Source organism: Lygodium microphyllum, chromosome 11 (genome assembly GCF_053477565.2).
Source record: "Lygodium microphyllum isolate KBCC chromosome 11, Lygodium_microphyllum_v1.1.10, whole genome shotgun sequence".
Taxonomy (NCBI): Eukaryota; Viridiplantae; Streptophyta; class Polypodiopsida; order Schizaeales; family Lygodiaceae; genus Lygodium; species Lygodium microphyllum.
The window spans coordinates 83,174,591-83,184,536 of NC_141145.1; positions in this window are offsets into that span (position 1 = coordinate 83,174,591).

A 9,946-nucleotide genomic window follows, 5' to 3' on the forward strand; every position below is an offset into this window, starting at 1 on the left:
AAACCGATGATAAAATTATATTGCCATTTGTAAAACCTCTTGGTATACAATGTTTATGGTGGAATGCAAATCTACAATCTTATTGATAACAAAACTTTGATTGAATCAAGAGACTTCACTCGTAAAAATGCAACTTATAACTAGTGATGGAAGAAGATGTGAGTTTTAAGGTACGATCCCATATAGCTCAAAGTTTGCCTTTGGGACTTATTGATAGTCATAGCAAATGCTAATAGAATCGAAAGTTATTTTTTTCTCGTAACAAATGGTAGAGCTACTAACATGGGACTAAATTTAATTTTGAGAATAAAAATTGTATCGCCAATACTTATTCTAGTAATAATTTTGGCTTCCAACACTTTTGTATGGAACTTTCTACACATTGTTCGAGTACTAGCACACAAGTCCATGGTAGGATTAAGTTTCCTTAAGATTATATAAGGGATACTTTTTTTAAGTTACAAATAAACCAGGGGGAGAAGGGGGATGGTGTAATGCACCTACACTAAATCACTCACTCAACACGGCAAAAAAGGTAACACAATACGTGAAAGCAAGGTATACTCTTATATTACTCAACAAAAATAAAGGTACAACATAGGCACATCTCAAGACTACACCCTCATGACACTACACATGTGAGGGTTCACCACTAAGTAAAGGGAATCACATGTAGAGGGGAAACGAAGTAGAGCTCAAGGTCACTACAACTCTCTATATAGGTGCATTTGGGTGTAACGCCAAGGAATAGCTACAAAGCCTCAAAGTGGGGAAGGGGGAGAGGGGACCTCACACTCACCCCTCCGAAAGAGCTTGAAGTCCCTTTCAAACTGTTGGGCACGGAAGCCACTTATTACAATGCTTTGCTAACCTAATATAAGCTAGTTCTGAGAAAAGATAAATTTCTTTATAGTCCTATTCATTGAAGAGCCACACATGGATGAGATTGGGTAAGACTCACTTGAATGGGGAGCTGTTAGCGCCCTCAATCAAACCCTATGCCAACATGAGATGAACCATGCACTAGAGCACAATGATATGGTCTCTAAGCATAATGAAATAGTATCAAAATTGGATCAGCTCATTAATCACATGGCTCACTCATATAGCCCTTCCAAGATGAATTTGTTGATTGAGAAAATAACACTCTCCAATAAGAAAGCCATGCTTGTTCAAGCCCAAACTCAACAAAACTTGGATAGACTCACCACACTCATCTCTCCAATGGCTACCGATCATTCACAAGATAAAGAAAGCCAAGATAAGACTAAATCGAGGTATCCCACTCCACCCCCAAATGGTAATTCTCAACCCAATTCAATCCCCAATTGAAGCTTGCAACTAGGTATTATTGGAAGTAAAGGGCCTCCCATCATCAACTTTGAAGTGGGTGAACCATCCAATAGGAATGAAGAACCAGTGATGAGTGCTTTCCCTATGCACCCCGGCATTAGAAGTTAGCCCCCACTTTTGAGTTGCTTTCAACCTCAAAATGGCCAAAATGGATAGCTTGATAGTCATGGGAAGTATGCATATAATGGAAAATATGGTCATAATGGGCAACATGCATACAATGGACAACAAGGTGCTCATGGACAGCCTACATATAACGGACACTAAGGTTCCAATGGGCAACATGGATATAATGGGCATTATACTTACAATGGCCAACATGGCTTGAATGGGCAACAAAATGCTTATGATTGGGAGATCCAGGATAAAATAATTCTTACCAAATACAATGGGAAATTTTCTTCCTCCTAAGAACTAGAGGAGTGGATAGCCAAGTAAGAATCTTACTTTGATATCTATCCCAAGACAGATAAGAAAAGGATACACTTTGCTACACTCCATCTTGAGGGTTTTACATATACTTGGTGGTGCTGTATAAAGTGCAAAAATCAGCCATATTCATGGATGGGAGGACATCAAGGCACATATGGTGCATGTGTTTGTCTCTTCGATTGAAGGGGAGTGTCTGGCTAGGAGGTGGTTTTGACTAGAGCAATGTAGCTTATCCATGGGAGACTATATGAATCCATTCCTTAGCTTGACAATGTCAATGGAAAATTTTAGTGATGATGCAAAGTTGCATAAGTATGTGTATGGCTTAGAGCCCAAGTTGTTTGCTGATGTGATGGCACAAAAGCCCATTACACTTTTCGAGGTGATAGAGTTGGCTGAAAGGTATGCCCATAAATATAAGAAAGACATTGGATTTCAACCCAATTTTGGACAATAAAGAGTAGTAGCTAGACAAATCCCTCACGGAGGTGCTTATGGGGAAGTGACATGCCATATACTAGCTCTAAAATACTACTTGCCATTTAATGCCTCACAACATCATCTAAGTTATAGGGTAATAGACAACACAAAATAGGTTCAAGTAATCAAGGAGGCCCAAAATTCATCTTGGTGGATCTTTTTAGAGAGTGCAAAGAAAAGGGCTTATGCTTCCGATATGTGGGTAAGAGTACACCATGGATCATGCTTCAAAATGTGCTTATCAAAGGGCTAAGGTCAATAATATGTATGACTTGGAAGATGTGAATGAGGAAGATGAGGGCATGGATGCTATAATACATGTTGGCCATGAGGAATATGACGAGGATGGAGGTCAAGAACAATTCTATGATCCCTTGGATGACTTTCCCTTTGATCCGGGTGGGTGCTTGCCTCATGACCTGAGTGGAAATGCCTTTACCATACCCCCACATGTTGCCACTTCCATATGCTCTATCTCTATGGATACATGGACATGCTCTAGGAGTCTAAGTACACTGCGAATACAAGGGAGCATAAATGGGAAACATGTTTTAATTATTATGGATAGTGGTAGCACTCACAATTTTGTGAATAAATTAGCCATGGATCATTTCATATGCTTTTCTTCCACTGAATTATAGTAGCCCCTAAGAGTACAAGTGGCAAATGGTGATGAGAAAATAAACACTCAAATATGCTTTAGAGCACCTTTATGCTTGGCTGAAATTATGTGTCATTTGTGGACTTGATTGCACTTGATATGGCCTCCCTTTTGGGCTATGATTGGCTGAAACACTTGGGAAAATTTGCCATGGATTTATCTAAGCTTTACATGGAGTTTGTTATTCATGGACAACTCATATGTTTAGAGGTAATTTGGGATAATGCAGAATCTTAGCTTATTATAGCTAAGAAACTCAAAACGGAATTCAAGAAACTGTCATAGATATTTGTGTTGCATTTGAACAAAGAAATTGCAAATCAGTCCACAATTTTAGCTAAGAATTCAACATTGAAAGATCTCTTGGATGAGTACAAGGATTTATTCCAGATGTTATAGCCCTACCACCTGAGAGACATGTGAATCACCCCACTGACTTAGAGCCCCATTCAAAGCTAGTGAACAAGACATCTTATAGCCTCTCAAAGTGGGAACATAAGGAAGTTACAAAGCAAGTCAAGGAGTTGCTTGTGTTTGTTGAGCAGAGTTCTTCTCTTTATGCCATCCTAGTCTTGTTAGTCAAGAAGAAAGATGGGTCATTTAGGATCTGTATTGACTATGGGGACTTGAAAGAAATTATACTTAAGAAATGGTACCCCATACCTAGGATTGATAGCTTAGTTGATGAGCTAAAGGGGAGTGAAGTACTTTACAAATATTGATATGAGATTTGGCTATCATCAGATATGCATGAGAGTAGGTGATGATATTTAAAGAACATTTTACACGGATGGAGGGCTTTATTGTTCCCTTGTAATGCTATTTGGGTTTACAAATTCCCTTGCTACTTTTAGAGCTTCAAGAATAAGATCTTACACCCCTTTCTTTTTCAATTCATGCTTGTATTCTTTGATGGCATTCTCATTTACAAAAGATCATTGAGAGATCACTTACTACATATCAAGAGGTTGTTTGACATGTTAAGGAAGCATAAAATATCTACAAAGGAGAGCAAATGTATATTCATGTAGACTGAGATAGAGTACTTGGGCCACATTGTGAGTGAGTATGGCATATAGGCTAACCCCAAAAATGTGCAATGTGTCAAGGATTGGCCCACACCAACAACCAATACCATTTTTTCACAAGGATCTTGGTCTTTCTTCGTTCTATTGGAGATCTATTGACCATTATGCAATAATCATAGTACCTTTGACTAATAGGCTGAAAAAAGAGGGCTTCTTTTGGGATGATCTAGGTGATCATAGCTCTAACTGACTGAAGGAATTGCCTACTTTAGCTCCCATACTTGTTTGCCCAAACTTCTCTAAAGAATTCATTGTCTAGTGTGATGTAAGTGGAAGGGGTATAGGTGTTGTCTTGTTGCAGGAACATGTTATCATCGCAAACCTTATAGAATTATGATTTTGAGATTCCTCATACCAGAGGAAGGATAATGTTGTGGTTCATTCCCTCTCTCATATGTGGGCATGCAAAGCATCATCTATTTCGAAGCTTCATAGTGATTGGATAGAGGAGCTTCAAGAGGCGTACTTGCTTAGTGATGTCTTCAACCTCGTCTTTCAAAAAATATAGCAAGATATCATGGAAGAGAACTTCAAGTATCAACTAAAAAATGGACTCATTTTGCCATATGGCAAGATTTTAGTATCTCATATCTCTTCTTTTATGTAGAAGATAACATAAGAGATGCATTCTTTGCCTATAGCTTGTCATTTGGGCATCTTTAAAACATATGATAGGATTGTAAAGAGTTTTCATTGGAAAGGCCTATGGAAGGATGTTAAGGACTTTGTCTCTAGATGTGTGCCATGCCAAAAAACAAGGACAACACTATCAAGCTAGGGGGTTTATTGCTGCCATTGCCTATCCCTAAGGGAAAATGGACACATATTATGATGGACTTCATCATTGGCTTACCCACGACCAAGAAGGGTTGGAATAGAATTTATGTGGTAGTGGATTAGCTCACCAAAGTAACCCACTTTATCCCCCCAAGACATAGTATACCACATCTCAAGTACCTAGCTAGTTTATGGAGCATGTCTTAAACTTGTATGGGCTTCCACAAGTCATTGTCCGTGATGAAAATTCCAAATTCATGAGCTATTTTTGGTAGACAGCTTTCAAATCCATGGGGAAAAAAAATTAGCTCTATCTATAGCATACCACCCTAGATGGATGGCCAAATTGAGAGGGCAAACAAGTGGTTTGAGACATACTTGAGGCATTTTTGTCATGATGTATATATATCATGTATGCGATTCAAGCTCCATTTGGTTGAGTTTGATAATAACTCCACTCATGTTGGCATTGGAGTATCCCCCTTTGAGGCCATGTATGGGTATATGGTTCCCCTTCCTATAGTCATATTCAATGAGTAGTTGAACCGAAGCAAAGAATTGGACCACATGCAAGCCTTGCTTTAGCAATGTAAGCTGAATCTCACGAAGGCCGCTAAAGAACACATGAAGCTTTATGTTGATGAAAAAAGGCACTCCCTTGAGTTTCAAGAAGGTGAGTTGGTTCTCTTAAAGGTACCCAAGTCCTGATACTCCACACTAAAGGATGGCTCTAGCAACAAGTTGGCACACCACTATTATGGGCCTTACAAGATAGTCAAGAGAGCGGGCAACTTGGCTTATCATCTCTAGCTCCCTCCCTCCACTAAGATACATAATTTTTTTCATGTGAGTTAGGTGAAACCTTTTCTTGGGACCCCTAGAGACTACATGGAGAAGTTGCCACCCATAGATGAAGAGGCCATCATACAGTACATTCTTGAGGTAGTCATCGGACAAAGAGAAAAGAAACTGAGGACTCGATCCATCCATGAGTATCTAATTAAATGGCAAGGTTTTACCCTTGGAAGATGCTCTTGAGGCCAACAATAATCTTAGAGGATTTCCCCATCTAAAGGATGTACTTTTGGCTGAAGACTAGCTCATTTTGGCCCAGTTTGGCATGTTAACTACTTGTAGATAGCACACTATTTTAGAACAAATTTTACCTTGCCCTAATGACAATAATGTGAAACCTATATGGGCTGAAATTACATTTGATGATCTTTGTTTTGACATGTCATACATCTCAATCAGAGCCAGTCATAGATAGTTATGACCCAGTTTTCTCCAATATGCCTATTCTAGATAGTATGTTGTCCACTGTTTGTAGACCCTAACTCTCAAGAATTGGTGGCCAAACTCATATGTTGTCAATTCGTACATGTTGTACATATTTCATATACATCTATACACCCCAATTACACATAAGAATGAGCTTCCCTATATATATATTACCCTTGTAATGATGAACATAGTAGTACTTTGTAGTCTCACTATAAACCGCACCAACAATTCCTCTTTTTGTTTTTGAGGGAAAAAAACTTAGGGGTGATGATGGAATGTAAAATATTGGGATATACAAGTAGGACACATGAGGTTAGCACAGGAATACTCGATTACATTGATAGGGTATTTGAGGTGTTGAGAGACTTAGTTAGGGCATCGGTTATCAATAATCAAGTCTCTCTGTTCTTTGCACCTTTCATGGCTTCCACTCTCTTTCTCTCTCTTTTCCTATCTTTTACTCTCCTCTCTTAGTATTTCTCCCTCTTTTTGTCTCTTATTTGTAGCCTTCTTCCTTCTCTTTCTCTCTCCTAGGTCTCCTTCATTAGAAAGTGTAGCTTTGAGGTGAAGCTGAACCACTACCACTTGATCAATGCCTGCATTTATGTTGAAAAATAGTGACGGAAGCCCACTTTATGGTATCATGGGTTGTTGCAACAACTTGATAGAGGTTTTTGCAAGTGGTGATGAAGAAGGGGTAGTTGGCAAACTATCTTACAAAGTGAGGGAAAGATGGCACTAGGTCTATAGACTTGAGCATGTAGGTATTATTAGTGTAGGTGGATCTTATGTTGGGAATCCTTGGGACATTGTACCTACCATATTGGCTTTCTTTATACTCCTTGTCCTATCTTCCTAGATAGGGGAAATAGAGTGGATTTGGCTATTTTTCTTTACATGAATATAACAAAGGGCTGCACATGCCCTCTTCTTATTTAATTAAGATGGTGCATCACCATTCTACTAGACATGGCCATGCCTCTCATGGCTTCAACTTGAGGTATCTACCCCTTCTTCCCTGTGCTCAATAGGTTCTTCAATAGATTGTGAGATCCAAGGTGTTTACTCATTTCATTGTGATATTCTTTGTTGTCTATATGAGTAGCATACTATGGGTAAGGGGAGTGGCCTTCTTAATGTGCTTTCTTCATTCATCTAGAAGTCAAAAACTATCAACGAAATCAACTCCTACCTCTCTTGGTACCTTTGCACAATTTCTTTTGGATTTTTTTCTTCTTCCTAAGGTAGAAGCTCAAGGGGGACAGGGTACTCTATCACCTTCTATGACTATGCTCTTAGGGTCTATATCGATGGTATATGCTTCTTTCTACTTTGGGACTTCTTCTTCTTCTTCTATTGAGTTCTCTTATAATTTTCACATAGAATTTTGGGAGTTCTAAGCAGATCAATAGGGAGTGTCATGAGTCATGATTGTGGACATCTCTATGACAATGGGGGATGCTAAGTGGGGTGTTTGAGGTTGTAGAAGATCTACTACCTCTAGTTCATGAGGTTTATAACCTTTGTTCCTTAGGTGGCAAATAAAATCTTCTTTGGTTTGCTCTACATTCATTAGGTTGATCTCTCTGATGTGCTCCATGCTTTCCCAGGTGCCTGAGATCAACCCTAGTTGTGGGCCTTGAGCTCTTTAGGGTCTTTTGCTTGCGGGATACATGCCAATAATGCTTACTTTCCTAAACAAGTCATGCTCCTTAACCATGAAAAATTTGTAAGCTTTTTTTTCATTGCATCTTATATTGACTTTCATTGTATAGTGCCATTTCACTACAGAGCTTGTAGATAGTTTTGATTAGGATCAAGTGAGCCATCATAGCCTGTCTATCTACTATTACCTAATTGAGTCATATTTGCATGAGCAAGTATGATATATCAATTATGAAATACATGCTTATAGAATCCTACTTCATTCATTGAATACCCAAGGATTAAAGTTAACTGGCATCTTAAGTATTTTGACCTTAGATCTTTGAGAAGAAAGACATGGGGTTATATAACATGGTGTATACCTTCTCAATCCTCCCAGGTAATATTTTCATTGGATAGTGTTGAGGGTCTTTGCATATTCTAGGTGTCCAATTATTAGAATGTCATGTGCTTTCCATAGATTTTTTATGTCAACTTCCAAATGCTTTGGAGTATAAAGTAGATTCTAAAAGAAAAGTTATCTATCACTTATCTAAGTTTAATAGCATAGGGTATCCCTTCTTAGTCCTTCCAAGTAATGACTTTCTTAAATAGTTTCACCTTCCACTAGGCTAATGGTACCTATCAAGTTAGCAGTGATTATTTCTTGCATTCCTATATACGTGGCTTTCCACTGGTCATGTGCTTGTAGGTGATCTATTGTATTTCTTTAATGAAAGCCTACTTTGGCCTTCTCTTGGGCCAATTGGAGGGGTACCTCTATCAGTTGATGATTCATTTCTAGTAGATGTTTGTATAGCTTGTCCAACTCTTTCTCCTCAACCTTGACTGATGCACCTCTTTCTCGAAGCTCAAAGGCATGTTCTTGAAGCTCGAAGTCCTTATCCTTGAGTTGGGTTTAGAGTTGTTGCACCTGGTCTTCATAATCCACAAGGAATTGCATATATGCTTATTTAGTCTCATCAATCTCTTTTTCAAAGTTTTTTTTTGGCTAATGTTACCTCAAATTTGTCCCTCTTAAGTTTTTCACATAACCGCTCTAGCACTCATACTCTACCTATTGTGCCCTAGCCTCATATGGGAGGTTCATGTGTGCTCTCAAATGATTTTTTAGGGTGCAATATGTTTTCCTCATTCACAATCATGGTTTCTTTTGCCCTTGTGAGCTCATTGATCTACACCTTCATGATCTTAGCTATGCCATTCGGTCATGAAGAGTTGCCAAATCAAAGGATTGAGATTCCTCTATTTATTTTTCCTTCCCCTTAAAGAATCTTCCTATTTTGCTAGAATCGAAGCCACCTAGTTGTGAGATGGACTGATCCTTCTTGCACAATACTTCTTCAATGGAGGCCCTAGCCAGAAGCATTCAAGTCTTGATTGACTATGTTTCCTCTTATAATATCCTCTAGTAGTCATTTTGAGATTAGTTGGAATGTGGTGGCCTTATTCTAGGCAAAGAGGTGATGAAATACCTTTGTTGTGACCTTGAGTTCCTCATTGCTAGTAGTCTTCAACAAGACTCCATCACTGTTTAACATGGAATCATCCCATCTCTATGTGACCTAGGGTGTCTTTTGCATTAAATTGGATTATCCTATTCTAGCCATTATCCCTAATGTTTCTTCCACTATCTTGAGGCCGAGTTCAAAGTTTGTTACCCTCTCTATAAATTATCCACCATATTTTAAGATGTAGGAAAATCTCTTGGATCTAGTGTTTGGGTGGTAGTTTGCAAATGAGAGTTAAGCATGTCATGAAATGAACACTAGTTGTCGTGGCTTGGATGTAGTCAGTTAAGCCACAATTGGGTACTCTCACTGGCTATAAGCTCTCTAGTAGTCTATTAGCAAAAGTATGGACTAAAAAAGAGCCCTCTAGATTAGGAGTTAAGATTTGATGTGGAACAAAGGGAGAGAGGATGGTGTGCACATTGTATCCACTTGCCTTTTCACCACGGGCCCATAAATCATAGATAAGGTGGTTTGCATGTCAAGGTGGTTGGGAGGGAGTTTCAAATTAAAATTCAAAGTTACCTTTTATACTATCCATTCCTAAGTAACCAATAGCTTGTAGAGGAGCCACACTATTAAAGCATAGTTTAATGCAAAGAAGTAGTAGTATCCAGTATGTCCAAGGAAACATAGAATGCAACTATGGTTAATGTAGGTGATGGGAGATCCATTATTACTTTAGCATATTTTTT